Source organism: Pezoporus occidentalis, unplaced genomic scaffold (assembly GCF_034315485.1).
Source record: "Pezoporus occidentalis ecotype Australia unplaced genomic scaffold, CSIRO_AGI_Poc_V1 ctg147, whole genome shotgun sequence".
NCBI classification, from domain to species: Eukaryota; Metazoa; Chordata; class Aves; order Psittaciformes; family Psittacidae; genus Pezoporus; species Pezoporus occidentalis.
Window position 1 is genome coordinate 177037 of NW_026913284.1, and position 20527 is coordinate 197563.

The following is a 20527-nucleotide window of genomic DNA, read 5'->3' on the forward strand; positions in this document are numbered from 1 at the left end:
GCCACTGGCACCGATTTCATGTGACCTTACATTGTCTACATTTTGTTGGGCTAAAATGTAGCCACAAAAGCTGCTGCTGTGACAAAGGGTTACTGCACAGTGGAAAGTTGACAGGAGAAACTGGAAGCTGAGACAGAAGGCTGCTGGAGGTAGCGGTGGGTCGTATCCCAGAAGACCCTCATGGCTGTTATGTTCTGTGGAGGCAGATTAGACTTTTGCTAGAAAGAGAACAGAGCAGGTAGAAGAGCAGAATTAAGGGGGCCATGACTTGTGAAGAAGAGATAGCAACTAGAAGAGGTTAGTCTGGAAAAATCTTGTATGTGGAATAGTTCTGATGTAAGTGTTTAGGCTACTGAGCAGTGTTCAAGTAACTGGGCATTTGATTAACCTTTCCTCTGAAGTCTATATAACTAAAAAGGGGAAAAGATGTTAAAGTCGGATGTGGACTTTGGTGCCCAGTTGTGTCACTGGGAGCATTCTCTAGCTTACTTTGAAACTCCAGTTTCTTTCCTGCTTGAGTTTATTTTGGTTCTTTTATCTTGTTCAAGTCCCTTGATAACACTAAATGATGTTAAAATCTGACTTGAAAAAAGATTCAGTTTCTAAGTTTGCTTGCTACAATTAACTATTAATAGGGATTAGTCAAACTACTGTAATACTAATATAATACTGTAAATTTTCTCGCAGTGGAAAACTAATGCTCAGTTATTCCCCATTCATTTTCTCTAAATTAAACATTCACTATGCTAAAACATCCTGTACATAGGAGATGTCAATTTACAGTTAAATATAATTTGATTACCAAATGAATTCATTTTCTGCTAATACACTTTCAAGATGAAATGGTACCAGAAAATCTGGTAAAGACCTAGCAGTTACAGTCAAGCCCTCTGTCAGTAGAAAATTAGTGAAGACCATAACTATCTTCAGATTTGATGGACAACTAACAGGTATTCAGGCCTTAAAGAAACTCCTCTTGATTTTAATAGAATTAGGACTTAATCCTCCTATTTAGCAAAGGATGTAAAAATAAAATATTGCAAATTAACTGTCACACTTGTCCAACCTGATCAAAAAAAGTCAGTTGCTTTCCCCCCGCTGCTTGCTTTTTATTTGGGAGTTAAGGTTGGAAACAGTGACTTTAATGGTCTGCGTTATTTTTGGGGTGAAGCGAGAGAGAAGGAAGAACTATGGCAGATTAATGAAGCCATGTGAAATGAACATGAAACTGTCCTCTTCGGCAAGTCTGTTTGCAATGTGGAAGTTGTTGGCTGCATGACCTTGGGCAAGTGAAAACATGTGGTAGACTTATGCTTCATGCCATGGTTTGCCCATCACAGTAGTGACAATGGTAATGATGCCTTTGAAATGAGATGCTGTAACAATAGAGTAGTATATAGTAGCTAGAAATTATTTGAAGACCAAGAATTATAGGCTCATAGTCCAAGAAGCTGAACTGCAAATGTTTAATGCTGATTGTTTTGAGTTGCTAACTCCTGTTTCTGCTGAAATCAAGGCACATGAGAGCCTGCCATGGCAGCATGGCTATTGCTCATATATTCACTCCACACTTTAGAAAACCATTCAAAATATGGAATTACTTGCATGCATCACAGATTAATTTCTTATGATAAATAAACAACCTTTGGAATTCATTTTTTCCTGACTGTATGGAAGCAATTAGAACACACAATGTACTCTGAGGAAAACTTCTATAATACTGTGCATACCTTATAATAAACACTATATAAAAATAATACTAGAATTCCAAGAAGTTCCAACATTCCTATCTAACTGATGTTAAAGTTAATTGAGTAACTTAACTGCAGTAAACACACCACAACATGGTAGGTACAGGGGTGCATAAAAACACTGAACAGTTGTTATTGTTGCAATAACAAACAAACAGAGTATGTTAAGAATTCAGATCTGACATAAGAATGGCTAATGCAACAAAAAGCTAGATCTGGTAGGCTCAAATATAACCATGGAGAACAGCTGAGCATAGCAAAACCACATAATATCTAGCTTTTCAGGTCTACACTTAAAAAAATCAAAAGCTTTGCGCTCAGACACTGACTCAAGAGCAGTGCTACTTTAATTTTTTGCTGCTATAAAGCGGAAATTTTAAGAAAGCTGTCTTTAGAAAAAAGTGAACTATAATTACACCAATTGAAACTATGCTTGGTAGGAATATTTCTTGGCATTGCATCTTAGCATATGGAGGAAGGTAGGTTTTTAATGCAGCCATTTTGTTTGTGTAACATTCAGGACAAACTCTGAACCATCTATGTGTCTTCCATGCAGACAGGAGGCTATATTAGGAAGTCAACTGCACTGTCAATAAGTCATGTAGCACAATGGGGTATTCAGCTATTTCAAAGAAGAAAAGGCTGCCGCCACGTTATGCTGATTTCTTCCTAAATTTGCACATCTCTCCTAAATGTATGCTATGAATATGTACTCACAGACACTTCTGCTTTAAGTTTCTTAAAGCCTGATGCTGTAATAAGACTGTGTAGCCAAACACCCAAGTTTCTGTCTAAGGAGGTGTTTCGATGTGCTAAAATAGAAGCATACATGCATTTCCACCATACGTAGTGAGAACAGTCACACTTAAGAAATGCTCATATGTTCCTTGCACAACTAGGGTGAATTGGCCTTGAGGAAGAGAGAAAACGTACCTTTTAATACTTCAAGGTAACAGAAAAAAGCCGAGCTACCTCTTCCTCATTTTACAACAATATTAAAACCTCAAGACAAGATGAAGGGTGTCAGCCAGAGTAAAGATGCAGCAGGGGTGTGATGGCTGCCTTTCTGGTTTAGGGCTTCTGAATCAGTTCACAAGTTTTGGAGTATTACAACCCTCACATGTAGATCATCTTCTGTATACTTGAAAGTAATCCTGCTTTAATAATTTGCAAAGGCACAAAAGATGCAGCTACAATTTTATCACAGACGAAAGTGGTTTATTTCTTTATGCACCAGTAACTGTCTAGGTAGCATCAAGCTTTCCACCATATCACTCAGCTTATTATCCTGAGATCGACAGTTCAGACCAGCCCTGAACACTATTTTAGGTATTTTTAGACTATTTAAGGAGGTAAATTGCAGACAGTGCGGAAATTCACTGTGTTCTTCCCTCTGTCCATTGAGCCTTCCACAGAGTTCTTTTATGGGCTGTAGGATGCAGTCTGATAGGGTTTTATTATGTGTGCCTGGCTAAGGAATATGATATGAGGGTCATTGCTGCTCCTCAGCTATCCCCTCCATTCCCTGCCAGTATTTCAACAGAATGGAAAGAGTAGATATCACAAAATGCTTTTCCATCAGAATTAGCTTTACAAGGGATTATTCTGATTTGCAGAAGGCTTCTGGGGAGAGGGAGAGAGACTTGAGAATGGCTTATAAATTTGTATCAAGTACTTAAGTATGAGGGTTTTTTTAGAAAAACTTTTTCTTCAGTATTTCATTCTTATTTTCCAGCAGAAGAAGAAGTTTGGATGCTGCTTCAGTCTGAAACAGGGCTTATTTTAACTATTCAGAAAAAATCACCATGATGAAAGATCCTTGAGGTGCCAACTCCAGCAGCACACCAATCAAGTCACACTAAAAATACTTCAGTAATGGTGAGCTTCTGCTTTTTTCCTCTCAAACCCTGTATTTAACATTGTTCACTTAGGAACATTTCCCGTTTTCCAGTTCCCTCTATTCCACCAGTTCTTTCGAAGATTAGAAAATATCATGCAACTTAACTGCAAAATCCATCTTCACAGGCCACTCTGATTAAACCATCAAGCAATTAATTAAATTTTTCTAATCTGCATGAGGCTCATACATTTTAGTCAGCCAAAGACTGTCTTCTCACAGCTTCGAAGACAGACACTTTAAAACTATTCACCTTTTCCCTGCAGATGAAGCAGAGAGTGTTGGCTTTGAAAGCCGTGTCCGATTAATGGCTCCAGACCTGTATTTACCTTCCACGCTTCCCTATACCACCCTAGCAACCAGAAGTAACTCCGTTTTCCTCTAAGACTTCTACCAGCTTCCTCGTGCCTCTGAGCCTCCCTATCCCCGCTACCCCGGTGCAGAACAAGGTTCCCCGTCACCCCGAAGCCCCAAGCCCAGCTCCAAGCCCCCGCTCGCTACTCATGGAAGAGACCAAGGCTGACCGGACCCTACCTGAGCTTCTCCCCGGCCGGCACAGTCAGCTTGTTGAGCTTGTCCATGCTCCGCGCTACTCCGGCACCCGCCGGGACACGCTGTATCGCCCCAACCCGGCACCTGCCGGCGCGGCCGCCCCCTCTGGCAGGCTCGACTCGGCTTCCTCCTACCGCCGTGCTCGGGCGCGGCGGAAACTTGTCCGATTACTGCCTCGGCGGGGTTAAGCGGCGGCCGCCGTCGTACCGGGCTGCCGAAGCCTCTCCCCGTCCTACCCGCAGGCGCTGATAGAGGAGGGACCCGGGGATCGGGGCGCCCAGGCCAGCCCCTCCCGGCCCCGACGCCCGCCCCCTGTCCGGCGGCGCGCACAGGTGGCTGCAGTACCGGGAGCCAAGGTGGAGTCTTTGGAAATGGGAACGCGAGGCCTCTGCTCCGCTCCTCCCTCTAGACCTGTTGCTGTGCCTTAGGGAAGCGCTGCCTCTGCCTCAGGGAAAGATGTGCCGGCCGCTCGGCTGCCCTGGTGTGCAGCTGGTTGCGTTTAGCTCAGCTTCAGCGGGTTGTGGCCGGGCAGGCTAACCCCCTCCTCGCCGCGCCTCCAGCCCCAGGTGACTCTGCAGGCTGCGGGGGACAATGCAGGCTTCCCTCTCCTACTCGCTCTGCGCTTCCTGGTGAAGATGTGCGACAGGTAGGAACATGCTGCCGTGGGAACTTCTCCCTTCCCAGGGGCTTTCTAGCAAAGCTAGAGAAAACCATCCTGTTACCCCCATCTTTCTGAATATACCTGTAAGAGGAAAAAAGTTTCCTCACCTTTAAACTTTTAAACTTCTAAACTTTAAACCTTTAAACTAAGGCAGGAGTAAACGATGATCCTCCAAGGACACTGGACCAGGCTGTTCTCACCCAAAATATAGGCAGCTGATCTGTGTTTTATGGCTCTGGTATCTCAGTCTTGGGATTTTTTTGCGTATTTTTTTCCTTTTTAAATCATGAGCTTTATAGGCAACTGGTTGATTTTGAGGGGCTGTGTAAGCAGAAAATAATGTTTAGCCTTTATCCTGAAGCGCTGATTAATTTGGATTCTGCACCTTTAGCTGATGAGTCTTGTCACTTTCCTTCTCTATCTTCGGCCTGTCTGTAGCTTAGTTTATAAGCCAAAGTGCTCTAGGCAGGAAACCTATTGTTTTATTTAAGAATGTACATTTGTGTCATGTTAATATATTCTGATAAGTGCAATATGTTTTCAGCACACCCAAAGTTACTTCTTAGGGAGATTCTCATTGCCACTTAGGCTAGATTTTCAGATGCATGTGCTTCCTCCCAAGATTGTACTATTTTTCTTTTTCTTGTGAAATTCTAACAGTAAACCAAACTTTCCTGGTTAGTGCAGATGGCTATGGGGAAACAGCCTGCCACAAGAGTTGTGTCTTTGATAATAGTATTGCTCTGACCTTGGCAGGGCTGACATTTTTGGTGTCTGAGCTTTTAGCATGGAAGTCATTCGATACCTGCATACAGTATTTCTCTAGGGAAATCCCATAGTGAAGAAATGGCCATTTTTGGGGTATCTCATGAAGTTTGTGGGCTTTAAGGAATAATGTAGTTTTGCTTGTATAGTCTTTCTGCTATATCTAAAACACATATCAGAATATGGGATTTGCTCAGAGGGCTCATGCAGTGATTTCTCTTACACAATAACCTCCTGACTGTTGCAGAAATTCCAGACGGCTTCCCTTTGAGATCTTTGGAGGCAGCCTGTCATTTGCACTGCCATGCTGGTTTTGCCTGATTTCTTCCTGACCCAACAGTTCACAGGTTTAGTTTTAATGCTCTGCAGTGCCCAGTGGGGAGGGCTTTCACTCCTGTCTCTGTAGTGCTGTCACTTTGCTGCTCCCAGGAAGGGGCTGCTGCTGGTGCCTCATGCTCAGCGCAGTCCCCAAGTCCCTTGTGCTAAGGGCTTGATTTGATTCAGTGCACAGATGTTTGTTAGGGTGCAGCATGGGGTGGGAGGAATAGGATGTGTGACTGCTTAGACTGGTACTGCTGCCAAGAAGTTACTCCTAAGAAAGTCTCCATTGCATAAGAATTGCTCATGAGAATTTGTGGTACCTGCTGTGGGGCCTGTCCACTGGTCATACTTCAGCCTGCTTGCTTCTGCCATGCACACACATGGCCCAGTGCACAGTCCTGCTTCACTTTAATATCTATAAACAGTTTGTAGGAAAAAAAAACACCAACCCCTATCCTACAACTCCATCAGGGCTTGGTTTTACTTGTCTGGAAAGCAGTACAGGCAAAGGAGGTAAATGCTTGTCCTCACAGCCAAGGCATATCTTGCCTTCCTTTATATTCACACATAGCAAGACACACTGAAAGGGTTTTTTTTTCTTGAGGATAAAAGAGTCCTGGCCTAGAATTAGCAGTTACTAGTAGCAGGGGATGTGGCCTAGGCAGTCTCTCTTTACTCATTCAGAACATGGGCAAAGAATAAATTAGGCCCTTTCCCCCCAAAGAGCATATACAGGACCCAGTGTCCCACAGTTATCTTAAACGCAAGGCATCTGAGAGAGTAATTTCTCGTGGCTGCCTTGGAATATGATGTTCCTAGGAAACCAATGGAGAGTCAAGTGCAGGCAAAGTCCTGAAATTAAGAGAAGGAAGCCATTGTCCCCCAAATGCCAAACAAAGCCCCTCTAGTTACAGTGAAATTCCTCTTTTTCCCCATTTAAAATATGTATGTGCATCAAAACCATCCAGATCTAATTTGGATCTAAGTGTAACCTCACCAGAAAATTACTCAGATACAAATTACATTTGGATCTGAGTGTAGCCTCACTAGAACATTACTACAGCCTGCTTAGCTCTTTCTGGTCTGCCACCAAATCAGTCTATCTGACCATCTGCCATAGTGTTGAGAAAACTTGGATCAACAAGATTGGAAAACCACTAGAGAAAAACCTTACATAAAAAGAACATGTCCAAGCCCCTCCACACAGCCCTCTGCCTCTTCTTCTGCCCAGATGGTGGTTTCAGAGTCCAAACTTCTGGTCCTGCCTGTGGTTTTTATATAGTCTGTACTGAGAGGAACAAGCCACCACATGCAGCTGGCAAGAAGGGCCCTGCAGACCTGCACCAGAGATGGGACAGGTGAGTGGCAGCAGTTCCTCCATCCCTCCAGCGTTACTCATCACCCCAAAACGGTGCCTCAGGAGATCCTGTGAGGTAGGGTCTTACTAATCCCCTCTTGGGGAAATACCCTGTCTTCCTCTTCAGGAACCCTGGGAGCGTGGAGGCAGTGGCAGGTTTGAGCCATGCAGCAGACATAATGTCATGCTATTTTTGTAATTGCTGCCTCAGCAACTGTCCCTCTTTGACCTAATATGTTTGTTTGGAAAATGCCAAAGAGGAACTGGGATTTGTTTTACCGTGTGAGTGACATCTTGACCATAGTGATGGTTAACGCAAAAACCTTCTCCCCAGCCACGGGAGCTGGTCTTGGTAGAGGGGACCTGTTTTGAGGAATGCCTGCGCCACCTCCATGGTCCCTGGCACATCTGGGGCCAATGGGGCCAGTGTGAAACACAATGGTCACTGGCTGGCAAATGCTGCTGCCCACTGAGACATGGCCTGGCAGCCTGAACCAGCCTGAGGGACATGTCCCAGGGGTGTGGGGCATGCTGGTGTCCTGGGAGAATATATCTTGATGTCTTAAATAAGGTGTTTTGCAGATGTGCTCCTACCTGGGAAGATCACTTGGAAGACCACTCTGCAGTGGTCTTCTGGAGCATCATCATTCAAGCCCTTTACCTAACTGGTGTTTTCTTATCTAATGTTTTAAGAACCACATTCACACAGACTGCTGGTTTTGTGATAGCCACCGAGTTTGTTTTCCTGTATACGCCTACAGGAGATACAGGATAAATTCCTGCTGCCATTACCTTTCACAGGTAATGCAGGATTTGCCAGTAAATTCCCTTGGCAGGATGGTTATCAGAACATGCATGCTTTCTTATTTTTCTTTTTGATGCTCAAAATGTCATTGGAATTTTGGAAAAGCCTTCTAAATGCTTGGACAGATTTCCTAAATGCCACTGACTGTTGTAACATTATTTCCTCATCACCGCAAGTGTTGTGGCTTAGTCTGGGTTTGTCTCTCTGATCCTCAACCAGTATGACTGTAATTCTCTATTTATTCTCATAAATAAAAAAGATTTTTAAAAGCAACTTTTATGTTGTATGTTCAGAAACTATAATTATTTTTTAACCCCCTGTGCTATTTTCTGCTGTTTACTTCCCACTGGATCATTCCTTGTACATGCTGCCTCACTCTGGTGGCATGTTCCGTTTTCTATTTAAGAGCTGTGAGGTCATCGAGGCATGGTCAAAGCAAAACTGGGTGGAACAAACTCTGTCCAAGACAGTGAGTATTGTACCTTCATTTGGTCAAAATTTGCTGTGAATTCCCAGATATTTCCTGTTTATTCAGGGCTCCAGTTTTCTGTACCCTGTTGTTAAGATAATTTATAGCTTGACTTTCCATCTCTAAGTAGACCAAAAACTCCTGTAGCACAGAAACAAGGGATCGGAAGACTTGTCTGAAACATTTTGGTCATTGGTAAGTGTTGTACCTAGATCAGAACATGCATCTTCATACAGAGCAAACTGTTGTAGAGAAATCTTTAGGCAAAATCCAGAGTTTGATATGGCTGGTGGTTTCTCCTGGCTGAAGGTTTCTCCCTTGACACTTTTTATGACTTCTTTTTGTGATTTCCACTAAAATTAATGCTCTCTAGTTTAATAGCTTCCAGTACATGGCTTGTATGATCATTTTAGGTTTGTCAGGGATTCCTGCTCAATATTCGTATTACAGTGTTAATATATCAGATATCAGCTGTGCGTATCTTTATTTTAAATTCATAAGATTTGAATAACACCTTTTTATGGAGACTGTTCATGCCATTGTCTTAATTTGGATTACAGATTGTGACTATGTTAAATCTAGGGAACCTAAGGGCCTGTTTAAAAACTCTTTTGGAGTTCCTGATCTGGGTTGGCAGCCGAAGCCACATCCTGACTGCAAAGCAGGGTGAGGCTCAGTGATGCAACCGCATTTGCCCATAGTTTCTTCTGCATGACAAGAAACTCTAGGAATGTGTTCCAGGCAGGAGCTGTGGCACACAGGACAGATGGGCAGTCAAGCTGCAGGAATGAGTGTGAAAAGTCCAAGCCAGTGCACAGGTACAGCCTTGGCTCTCAGTTGCCCTTTCTGAACTTCTAGGATTTCACATAATTGAAATAAAAAGCAGATATTTGTAAACTATATCATGTGGCATAAAAATTTAACAATGAGAAGGTGAATAAAAGAAATTTTGCAGATTTCTGCAATAGATTAGTTTAAAATATCAGTTTACACTAAATCTTTTTAATGTTTATTTTTAATGCTTTGAGGAGACAGTGCTGCATCAGATGATCTCACTGAACTATGCATGACTATTTCAAGAAGCTATTTTTTACAGAATACATTAATGCTCATAGATTCAGTCTAGTGCATTCAATGTATATAAAACAGCTGAGAAACATGGTTTGAAGTAAGCAATTGCTTTGATAATGAGGTTTCAATAAGACTTACTTTTTCTCTCAGTCATGCTAGAAAACGTTTCTTAACCCCTTCTCCATTAGCAAAAAATGTCTCCAACATTAATAGAGAGGATTGTGCCAAAAGTTTTTTCTTAGAACTACTCAGAAGGCAAGGATGCAACTGTTCTGCATAGGAAAGAATTCTTCAAGTGGATTTTATGTACAACCTCTCTTGCCAAGTGGTTAGCGTATCTTTTCATTTTGACATCCCCACTTCTGGGGAGTGTGGGGAACCACAGGATGTTGCAGGTTTTACTCTATGAGACAGCTTTGTGAGCTTTTGCTTGGCTTTTCCTTGAAGAAAAAAGGGCAGCAATGTAGGCTTTCCTGAGCATATGCAAAACGATTGAAAATTCACTTCAAAATATCTGTCTGATTTTACTTGAGGTCTTAGTATTTCATCTCGATCAGAGGTCCTTCTCCCTGCCTATATCTACATGCTGTCTTAAATCTCTCTCAGCCTCTGATAATTGCTTCTATTTATTCTCTATTTAAAGGATTTCTATTTAAAATTTGTGTCTACTGCTTGAGCTCTGACTTCATGCTACTACTGGGATAGCACTAAAGGTGAGAACTCCAACCTTGGAAGCAGTGTAATGTGAAGGTAAATGTAGTTGGTCAGTAACAGGAATTTGGCTTGATCAGTCTGTGTTCACATGAAAGTCAGTAAATGATTGCTACAGTTCTGGTTTTTGAGGCTATGGAAATGTAGTGAAAATAGCCCAAATGGATACCACCCACATCTAAATTGGAAAACAGCCCAAATTCATACCACTTGAATCTGAACTGTAACCATGTTGGAGGCATGAATTTTTCCTAAAACCTGCTATTTTAAAGTATTTTGTATGTATTTGATCTCTTCTGCTTTCAGAATGTCTGTAGGAAGACATGCCAGCAATATGCTGTGCAGATGAAGAGCAGAGGGGAAATGGAGAGTTAGCAGTAGACTGTCACATGTTGCTCGGGAGGATTTTGTGCTTGATCATATGGGTCTGAATGCAAATTTGCAGGCCAAAAGAGCACTCAAAACTATTGTTTAAAACTATGCCAATTTAGACATAGTTTTGTTTCCCCTTGATTTCTATTTTGGCTGATAACACTGCCTACTTAACTTACCATTCAGCATCCCATGGCTGCTATTCAGAAACCATGAGGTTATGGAACATGATTTGTCAAGACATTATCTCTATTTACTACTTACGAATGGCTGTAAACAGGGGAACACTGCTGCTTCATGTTTAATATATTGCATCTCTGTTTTTTCCAAGCATTGCTCTCAGACTCTCATTAACTAGTCTATTTAAATGGATTTTTTTCAATTTCAGGATGCATAGAAGCTATTTTAAACTAGAAAACACTACTTTTACAGGAAAAATTACATGCGGGCATTTATGTGTGTCTTAGCAGATGAGAGGGAGGTACTTCTCTGTCCTAAGTACTTTTAAATAATACTAATTTTCAGTTTTAGTCTCCTCACTGTGAGTCAAATGGTTCACTGCCACAGTATTAATTTTGGAAGTTTCCTAGCAACTGCCCTAGAACTCTTAAAGCCTTAATCTGTTATCACTTTGGACACTAAATGGCATGTTAAAAGTTTTTCATATAGCACTAGCAGTAGGAGATGCATTTGAAAATTCAATTCAATTGTTAGGGATTTAGGTTTGTCTGTAGTCTTACTGGAGGAAACAGGCTGTATGTGTAGGCATGTACTGTGGGGTAGGCAAAGATGTGAAAACAGTGAATTTAACAGGATTTTCTCATGAAGGGGCTTCTGAGCAAATTCATTTTAACACCTGCTGAGAAAATGTGTTTTATTTCTCTGGGGACAAACCCACTGTGTAAAAAGCTGCACTTCTGCTTTTCGATTTTACAGTCATCTGTTCCACATGCACACAGAAACACAAAATTTGCTCTTTCAGACAGATTAATTATTTAATGTTAAACTGAAAGTGTTTGAGGTCAGATTGCCTTGGAGGCAATGACCTGTGTTGGTGCCAGCCAACAGCTACAGTGAATCTGAAGAATGGTGCTGATGCTCAGTCTACAAATAGCCCCTTCCAGCAATCAGGAGTGACTGGAATGAACATACTTGTAGCTGGCCAGGTTTAATCTAGCTCTGATCCTTACCATAGCAGGCAGGTGTAGGGGCACAGGCTTTTTTTCAGACTGGCAAGCCTCTCTTGTTTCTGACTTTTCTCCAGGACTTGTATACCCTGCTCTCCTGCCTCCTGCTGCAACTGGATTAAACCTTGGACAAATTTGTTTTTCCCTCTGTCCTCCTGTTTGGGGTGTGGATTTACCGTGGAGAGTACCCAAGGAGCCTTAGTGGGAGTGTTTAGCAGAGTGGGTTATTTAGCCCTGGCACTGAGAATGAGACTTGCATGGGGCAGAGGAGCACTGGGAAGAAGTGTTTTGTGTCCCTCTTTTCTGCATGTGAAAACTGAGCATCAGTCAAAATTTAGACACTGATAGTGAATGGTCTAAATATGATTTTGTCCCTCATAAAATCACTGTGTATACACTCACACAAACAAAAGATTGTAGAATGTTTTCAAACTTAAAATGAAAGGGATATTTTAAAATGAGGTTACTTCTGTATAGTGCTGATACTGTTTAGACATATCGTGATGTCTTCAGTACTTGGAAAATGCTGAAAACCCAATAGTTTTTAAACCCCTTCTTTCCTGTCTTGCACTGGCCTGTAATACGCAGAGCCAAGATGCAGTACATACAGCCAAGTTGTATGTATGTATGTATGTGTTGGTGCATCTTTTGTCTGGTACAATTTGGTAATCTGCACTGCTTCACTGACCACAATAATTGCTGTCTGAGCATTTTCCTGTTGCCGCTTAGGAACAGGAAAAAATACTTTTGTCTGTAGTCTTTTTTGTTTTCATATGTTTCCATCTTCTAAAGACTGCTCTCCTGTTTCTTGGATAACTGGAATTGCCTACCACTATGTTCTGGGAACAGAAATATCGCCAAAGTCCTTCTCACCCACAAGTATAGTGCATTTGAAATACCACCTTGAAAAAAAGACAGTGAAGTGATCAAGGAGATGGGGGACTTTCTAAATAGAGAAATTATCATCTTATTAATTAAGTAGCAAACTACTATTTGAAATAATAAGATAACATTTCATGACCAAAGATAAAGAGTTTCATGGAATACTCTGTGGAGAAAAATTACTCAGATTTGTAACTATAGCCATGATTTTTTCTGTTGTCTAACACTGCAAATTTTTTGAATTGTTGCAAAGAATATATTTACACAGTTGGTAACTTTAATTGCATGAAACCAACAAAACTGTAGCTGATGAATAGGAGTGTCATGATATATTAGTGGATTATTATTTTTATATGTACTATTTCAAAGCATTTATTGCTTTGTGATCATAAAAGCCTGTGTCTTTCTACTCCCAGAATATGTTGAAAAAAAATCTACATTTAGTATCAAACACTGGGTTTCAGAATAACTATTTCTACTTTTTTTGTCATCCCTTCAGATTTATAATATAGAGGGAACTAGGGGAGAAGTGAAAGTAGAAGGAAAATTTGATAGAAATCTACATAGAAAGAAATGCATATATGTAAATTTGAATATTTATTGTATTGCAGTAGTACATAGCAGTCTGCTTTATAAAGTGTTATCCCTTTTCATTGTACATTGCTATAATAAAGAACAAGAAGAAGGTCACTGCACTGAGGAAATCACAATCTAAAATGTTTGGGATTAGAGAAAGTTTTTGATGGTTAGTTTAGAAATGATATGCATAGATGATAGTTTTATGAGATTTTAATTTCTGAAAGCTAGTAGATTTTTGCCAGCATCTACAGGATGGACTTGGACTTGGGTACTTAAACCTTCTCTGTGTCGCAGAGATCTGCCTGGGGTTCTGATTGCTTTCAAGCTTAAGCCTTTCTCGAGCTTGGTTAACTTTCATAATTGTGTTCACAGGAGAATTTCCCCTTTTATGAAAAAGACTCCTCAAAGTATCATGAGCCTCTAAAGAAATTAGAGATTGCTATTATTATTCTTATTCCTGGTGGAACTGACACCACCAACCCATTCCTGAATCAGAGTTCACAGAGCAAATTTATTAAGAGTGGTGCATTGGAGTGTTTTACCAGCTCAGCAAGTGATGTACTCTTCACACGTCTGCAGGTGGAGGCACCCACTCACACCCATTTGCTTGCCTTTATCTTCTTTAAGGCACCTGATGCAGGCTAGTGTTACAAATGTCACATGAATTAGACCTTTGATCTGACCCAGGCTTGCTTTACTTTAAGCCACCCAATACTCTATAATATTGGAATAGAAAAAAATGCCATAATAAAGAAGCAAAATTTTGAGCTTAGTGTAAAAAAAAAAAATAAAATAAATGCTCAGGTATCTGCTGGAGCTATGCCATGGGGCTGAGTTTCAAAACATTCTTGATGCATTTGTTGTGAATGAGCAGTACTTCAAATCTACACAGAAAGTGGGGCTTTCCCAGAAACTGGTGTTCTATCCTGTAGACTCTGCAAGATACATTGTAGGTATAGATATATACTGATATGTTGGTTTTTATTTAGGCTGGTTCTGGACCATTTGCATCTTTAATCCTGAAGAATCTATTCCCATTATTCATTGTGATTAACAGAGGATATGATACCGTATTCACTTTGATGATGGTAGAGAAGTGTTGCTGGAAAGACATAATCTGTAAGGCTCTTTCTTGTCTGTGATCTGAATTAGCTATACTTGCTATTTATTTGTCAGTGTTTTCTTAGAGCTGCCTGGTGATGGAGGTATATCACACATGCTTAGTGCTGCTTTTGGTTACAAGCCAAAATTGTTGAAATTTTGGTTTTATCTGTAATTTTCAGTAAATCCCTGGAAAAATATTACATAGTAGAGGATACCTGTAATACTGTACATGTGAATTACATTTCTATTTCTTTAAAAAGAGAAAATAATGACAGGTAATATTTGCCTTTGAAATTTTTTACAGGGTATATTTAAATCTGTTTGTGGGCTACATGTGGACAGAAAACACCTAGTTGTGAATAATGTCTAAAACATTGTTTGTGCCAGTGATACAAAAGGAATATAGGTGGTAGTTCATGCTGACATTTCAAGCAATACAAACAGTCCTTTCCTGTCTGTCATCTTGAACTCTAATATTTATTCATTAAAGTAAGAGCATGTGTATGTATGCCTTATATTCCTGTGTATTTCTTCAGAATATTATTGCTTCAGCCCGCAGAATGAGATAAGGAAGATATACACTGATAAAGGTAATTAATTATATCAGCCAGATCAGCGATTTAGAAAAGGATCTGATTACTTTTATGAAATGTATCATAAGGCAAATGAACTGAAATGGTAATGTATTTTTAAGTTATTGTCTGTATTCTGAGAGCTCCGTAAAATAATAAGCCATGAAACTGAGCAGTGAGGAACTAAATAGGAGAAATGACAGAGCTGTGGTAGCAGGTGTCTGGGGAAACTGAAGTGCCAGAATTGTGAAGAAGAAACTGAGACTTCATGCTCTGTCAAGGATGTCATTGGAGGGTACCTAAAATATGCAAAGGCAGTGGGTGGAAGACAATGGAAAACAGGAGAACCAGTATAAGAACTGTAAAATACATAAACTTTTTTTCCCCTCAGAACTCTTGACTCTTGGGAACAGAAGGAGAATGTCAGGCATGAGTTGTGGAAGAGTAAAATAAACTATTATTTAAAACAGACCAGGCAATACTGTTCCATCAGAATTTTTAGCTGCAGTCTCAGCCCCGACCAAGACAGATTTGGCCAGGAGGCTGAACAGCCTCCCTACTCTGGAGAATGCCCTTTCATCCCTCTGTATGAAGAGAGGGACTCTTCATAAGGGACTGTAGCAATAGGAAAGGGATAATGGATTCAATCTTAAACAGGGAAGCTCAGGTTAGATATAAGGAAGAAGTTCTTTACTGTGAGGGTGGTGAGGCACTGGAATGGGTTGCCCAAAGAACTGGTAAATGCTCCATCCCTGGAAGTGTTCAAGGCCAGGTTGGAAGGAGTCTCGGGTGACCTGGTCTATTGTGAGGTGTCCCTGCCCATGGGTGAGTGGTTGGAACTAGATGATCTTAAGGTCCTTTCCAACCTTAACTATTCTATGATTCTATGATTTATTTGCATACTTAATGCAATGTCTGCATTTGTTTAGGCCAAGTCTTTGAGATGCATTTTTTTTTCCATATTTATGAATTCTATAGGTTGTCACCTGTAGCTATACAGGCTGTTGGGTTTCAGGTCTTGAATTCTGTTGCACAAAGGGATGCTGTGGCATTCCTACCAACTGTACTTCATCTTTTGCCAGGCCAGCTGTGCTGAGCAGCCTCTCCTGAAGCTGTTTCAAGTAGCTGGTTGTTACAGCACCAACTGTCTGGCTTGCAGCTGCAACAGGCCTCCCTGCCACAGTCCCTTAACTTCTTGCAGCTCAGCTTCTCTACCATCCTTGCCTAGCTGACCCCATTTTTAAGCACTGCAGTTTTCATGGCTGAGTATCTTACCTTGACCATTTACCTGTTTTCTTATCATTTCTGAATTAAAGAAAGTCTGAATGAAAGGGTTTAATACTTTCCTTCATTATCTTAGAAATACTGCATCTGCCATCACAGCACAAATGTATGAACTAATGAATGAAGTTCTGCATGCTTATATGAAAGTAAAATAAGGTTATGTTTTTCACTCATTTTTACAGAGGCTAGTCTAAAGTGAGAAGAATGAAATGTCTCTCCTGCAGAGAACATTAATGTGTGTCGACAACATGCTCTAAATTAAATATTGTATTCCTTTAAAAAACTGAGAGGACTCCAGTTTGGAGATTTGGAACAAAATGAGCCAGGACATTTGCTCTGTTTTGTGCCCAGTATGTACCTGAGCTGGGGCATATATGGAATTCTGCTAAAATGAGATTATAAATTAATAGTCTTTCACACTTCATTGCTTGAATGAGCCAGAAGTTATTTTCTTCTGAGTTGGAGTCCCAGGTGCAGCTCTTTCCAACTACCAAATATGATTTTCTAAAAGGGAAGAAAGACCAGTGAATTGAAACTACAACAACCTCTTCTCTGTGGTCTCAGTACAGCCATGTAATAAAGAAAAGGAAAGCACATCAACTGACAGGGTGAAAGAAGAAGATTCTGTCCATATATACAATGATGGTGATGAACCAGTTTGGGCTACAGCTTCCATTTCTGGTTCTCCTTCTGGCTTTGTGCACAAACTTCAGCTGGTCTGTGATTTAAAAAGATGACTTGTTTCTATTTTTTTTTTTTTTGGTACCAACTTGAGATGCTGTGCAACTCCTATTACTATTTAGGCTGGTCTAGAGTCATACTAACAAAGATAAATATTTCTACTTTCACTAAAACTTAATGAGGTGAAGCTATTGCAGACCTGGCTCTCTCTACAGATGGATCAGCCCATGCTTTTTTTCTCAGAGGCTGATCTACTCTTTCTCTTCAAAGAGTTAAAAGACATCTAGTATTATTTAACAGTAGTTTGTTACACTTATCAAAAGTGTCAGTGATTTATCTTGCTTAACATTTCTAAAAATGAGCATAGTGTTTCCAATATCAAAGAAACACTTCTATAATTATACTGTTAACTCACCCCCAAGTGCCATTCTGTAGATGCCTAAGCATAGTAGGGTACCATGAAAGAAAACTGGGCAAGACTGAATAATCTGAAAATTTTCTAGTTTAGAAGTTGTTCTGAACAGGCTCTATAACAGAGTGTGGTGGAATATCCTGGGGCTGAAGAAGAGGAGGAGGCTCTGGAGGTGGTTCAGGCTTGTATTGATTTATATTTTATATATACAGACATAAGCCAGTTAAAACTGCAAACTCTGTGTGCCTCTCTGTGTTTTCCTTACTGGGATAGTGAGGGTAGGGAAGATACTCAGACAACTTGGAAACTGGTTTCCATCACAGGTGTTGGTAAGAAAAATAGGGATTTCTTCTGATATCTTCATATCCTATCAGTTCTCTTTTGACATCTGGATAATATCGATTGGTATTTTACTGTTTGAGAGCAGGATTATATTCAGTAAGAAAAGATGGGAGAAAGGACAAAATTATTTTATTTTATTGGAGTTTGTGGGTGTAATATTCATTAAAATGGAAAAAAACCTCCAACTCTGACAATGTATCTGTAACCCTGAGTTGCCCTTCAGCTGAACATGTTGCTAGCTTGAATAGCTTCTATATTGGGTTTGCTTTTCATCCCACCTAGAACGCCATTAATGTAACTCCACCCTGCATCTCCATGTCGAGTTTTGAATGATAGTTTGTTTGAAAATGCCTTCTGTGTGGTTGCAGTTGTAGGAGAATATGATGTACAGAAATAGTTTCTACTTTGTACTATTTTCTTTATGTGTTATTGTTGATAAAAAGCAATGCATAAAATACAAATTCACTGTTTCTCTATGGAATTGTATTAAAGGTTATTTGACTTAAATAGTGGACAGCATATTTTGCCAAAATAGAATATAATACATTTTGGGCAAATCCCAAAAATATGACAAAGCTTGATAAAATTGTATTCCCTTAGTACTAAGAAATGCCCAGTTACAGATTTATAGTATTGGAATGTGTCTGTCTGTATTCACCTGACTAGGTAGTTTTTTTGACACGGAGCTGAGATGGGAGAAGTGCTATGATAAAACTGTGGTCTCAGGTTCAGATCCACGTGGTGTATGGTAGTGCCACAAGGCATCTAAAGCTGTGATCTTTCCATTCTTTCATTGTTAAGCTTTCACAAAACATTTCAATATAGAATACCAGTTTGGCCTGGCTTTAGATCCAAGATAGCATGGTGAACAGTTACAAGAGCAGAAGTGAGCTTCCTAAAAGGTCTTGGAACACAGTATGCTCCTGAGCTGTGAGGGATTTTCCTCCTCAAGTAACTGGTGTAATTGCAAAAGTCTCAATTGCTTATGGCAGAAGGAAATAAAACTGCCATAATGCAAGTGTCTGTTGCCCTCTTTCTGCTGCAGGGGTGTAATAATCTGTTGCCGTAAAAGAAAGCAAGATGGTGCTGCTTTGCTGAGCAAATATTTCCTAGGTCCTCCTGTAAACAGGAGACTATCCAGAATTAATTCTAATCAGCAGGCAGTGGCTGCCTCTAAATGTTTGATGCCTGAGTAGACTTTTGTTATAGCCTTTCTATGCTAAAAATGAGTATATAATATATAAAATATTATTTAAAGTCAAATGCAGGTTGGTGGGTTTCCTTTTTCATCCTTTGGAGTGTATATAACTACCAAGGAAGTGCCCTGTATTATGTTTTTATGACACTAGAGTGCTTATGTACTGGAAACCTCTTCAGATCTCTTTTAGGTTTGGGTCATCGCTGTGTGAAGAGGTATCTATCTTTTGAATTTGCAGCCCTGGCCTTTTCCAGTTTTCGGAATAAGTGGAGGTTTTTAAAATGACATTTAAGCTACAGCAAAAACTAAGGAAAGCAAGGAACTAAATCTACACACTTAGGCATAAAACTTTCAACCTGATTCAGCACTGGTATTTGAAGGATATAGGGTAATTAAAAATCCATTATAGTATATCCCAAGGAGAGGGGAAAACCATTCCTGCTTACTAAGTGTTGGGATAGCAGTCATCTATCACCTTTGCTTTTTCAGCTTGGAGCTTTCTCTGGAGTGGGACAAGTCCAAATGCAAATTGTGACAAGATTTCTGTACTGCTGTACTTGCTTAAAGAGACAGTAAAAGCTCTTTCTCTTTATTGTTTCTTAAGGAAACAGTGTAATTCTCATAGAAATCTCATTGGGTTTATTATTTTTTTTATTAGGATTTGTCTTTGGTTGAAATAAAAATGCAGGAGCAGGAAATCAAAATATTTCTAAGTGAAACTGAAAGTAGAATGTTGCACACCCTGCATTTATTAGCTAAGAATAAATTTAATAATAATGACTATGTAATCTCCCCTCCAAACAGGATTAGAAATTTTCTACATATGCAATTTGAATGTCATTGTAGCCTGTTAGAATTCTACCGATTTATTTCTTGACTCCACTTTTATTTTATTCTTAATTTTAATTATTGTCATCCTGTTTATGCCTTTAATTATCCTAGCCTTTTAATAAGAATTAAAAACGTAACAGCAGAAAATGCATTATGCATGCAAGTGTTTGAGACAAAGCTTATTGCTTGAAGCACAGACAGTGAGTTAAAATGCATTGAAGTGTCTGACTAAAGTGTGGAGAAAAGATGGATGTAAATCTCTGTCATGAGTAGAGTACAATTCATTTTACCAGCAGAGGCCTGTTTGCCCTTTGAACCATCACTCTCTTTAGTTGCCTGCAAGCCTGGGGTGGTCCCTGACAACACAAGAGGTCTGTTCAGCAGCTGCAGTGATAGTAGCATTGGTCACTGCCTGGCCAGAAATATCTGCAGTATTCACATGTCCCCAGTGCATTTATCTCCTGTAGGCCTGTGGCATCACAGCTGGGGAATGGGAACTTGGGAAGCAAGTTACAGTTTTCACTTGCAGTGCAGTTGTACAGTTTTCCTTACTATTTTAAGACATCCAAATTCCTGATGCTTTTCCATTATAGCACCCCTGTGAGATAGGGAAATACTATGCTTTTCACACTGCTGGTGGGAAAGAAAGCAGGGAATGCTAAAATAATATTGCTGAGTTTACTTAGGCAAAGTAAGGTCTCAAATCCACATTTATGAAATCCA

The 20527-nt window shown here is 40.1% G+C and overlaps 1 protein-coding gene and 1 long non-coding RNA gene across 2 annotated transcripts in view; one reads left to right on the forward strand and one right to left on the reverse strand.

Annotated features, from left to right (window-relative positions):
- BLNK (B cell linker) overlaps positions 1-20527 on the reverse strand; it is a 105699-nt gene that overhangs the window by 45876 nt on the left and 39296 nt on the right. The window lies entirely within an intron of this gene.
- On the forward strand, positions 4191-19910 carry LOC134159439 (uncharacterized). Its single transcript, XR_009963154.1, has 7 exons — positions 4191-4846; positions 7179-7305; positions 7887-7972; positions 8516-8578; positions 8706-8773; positions 9139-9396; positions 16523-19910. It is a non-coding gene; the product is annotated as an uncharacterized LOC134159439 (long non-coding RNA).